This window comes from Theropithecus gelada, chromosome 1, assembly GCF_003255815.1.
Source record: "Theropithecus gelada isolate Dixy chromosome 1, Tgel_1.0, whole genome shotgun sequence".
NCBI lineage: Eukaryota > Metazoa > Chordata > Mammalia > Primates > Cercopithecidae > Theropithecus > Theropithecus gelada.
The window spans coordinates 146,699,483-146,700,954 of record NC_037668.1 but is presented as its reverse complement, the minus strand read 5'-3'; the positions used below and the strand labels follow the sequence as shown (position 1 = coordinate 146,700,954).

Genomic DNA, 1,472 nt, shown 5'->3' with positions numbered 1-1,472 from the left:
ATTACACTTTCTAGTATATGCTTCACCTTGCTGCCAGAATTATCTTTCTAAAACCAAATTCTCAAGCTTTGACCTCAAAATATCAGTGGATTCCCCTTGCCTATAGGATAAAACTTTAACACTCTAAAAGGCTTTTAACATGTATCAATGTCAGTTTTACAGCCCCAATTCTTGACACTGCAAGATATACATAAAACATGTCAGCCCAACTGTATTAATCTGTTCTCATGCTGCTAATAAAGACATACCAGAGACTGTGTAATTTATAAAGGAAAGAGGTTTAATAGACTCATAGTTCCACATGGCTGGGGAGGCCTCACAATCATGGTGGAAGGCAAGAGAGGAGCAGAGTCACATCTTGCATAGCAGCAGACAAGAGAGCTTGTGCAGGGGAATTCATTTATAAAATCATTAGATCTCATGAGATGTATTCACTAGACTTATTCACCACAAGAAAAAATCGCCCCCAATGATTCAATTATCTCCACCTAGCCCCACCCTTGACAGGTGGGGATTATTACAGTTCAAGGTGAGATTTGGGTGGGCACACAGCCAAACCATATCACCAACCAACAATTTTCCGGTCTCCAGAGGTTCTGTGTTTTTTGGTATATTCCTTTGCATGTGGTATTGCCTCTGTCATGCTAATAATGACGATGATACTTCTGCTAATGATAGTGACAACCATTAATCAAGGATTTGCTATGTAGTACAAACTACTAAGCACTTCACACAGATTATTGTCTTTTCATTTATTATTTTCCATGAACACCCCTGCTTTGCAGATGTAAAAACAGATGCTTATGGGGAATAAGTTGAATAAATGGTTAAGTGTGTTTCCTGCATAAAAAACTAAAACAGTCAATTTGGAGAGTATACTTATAACCAAAATGCAAGGAATATTATTTTAATGCATTATTAATGTATATGTTCTTTAGTCTTGAGAGAATTACTTGCCTTCTGTGAGCTTTAGTGTCTGTCATTTTCCATCTTTGAAATGAAATGAAAGAATCTTGTAGATCCTTTGACTTGGACTCTCTGCTACCCACTTACTAAGTACAACTGGCAGACTACTGAGGCAAAGAGTTGACAGCAGATTTCAAATATCAAGTGTAATGTAGACACATGCAAAATAATACATCTGTTTATTTACCTTTAAAAATCGAACCATTGCATTTTCAAGTGAGTAAGGATAGAGAGAGGACTGGAGTATTGTGTTAGCAGATATTTTACCACATGGAAGAAGTGAGCAAAACTACTTTTCTTAACCTCTCTGTTCTTGTGATTCAGATAGTGTTTCTTATCTAACATTTGTTAGTGGGAATCTAGCCATAAGTAAAAGAGGCTGCAGAGAAGAGAAGAAATATGTTTTTATCAATCATATGGACTTGAGAGGAATTTTCTCCGTGACCTCTTGAGGAATTCTATGAGAATGTATTATAAATTTCTTTTTTTTTTTTTTTTTTTTTTTT

General features: G+C 35.9%; 1 long non-coding RNA gene across 1 annotated transcript in view; it reads right to left on the bottom strand.

Annotated features, from left to right (window-relative positions):
* Window positions 1-1,086: 1,086 nt before the first annotated feature.
* Window positions 1,087-1,472, bottom strand: part of LOC112620252 — a 6,477-nt gene continuing 6,091 nt past the window's right edge. The window contains exon 5 of the long non-coding RNA XR_003118496.1: window positions 1,087-1,345. This is a non-coding gene — a long non-coding RNA (uncharacterized LOC112620252). The remainder of the gene's footprint in view (window positions 1,346-1,472) is intronic.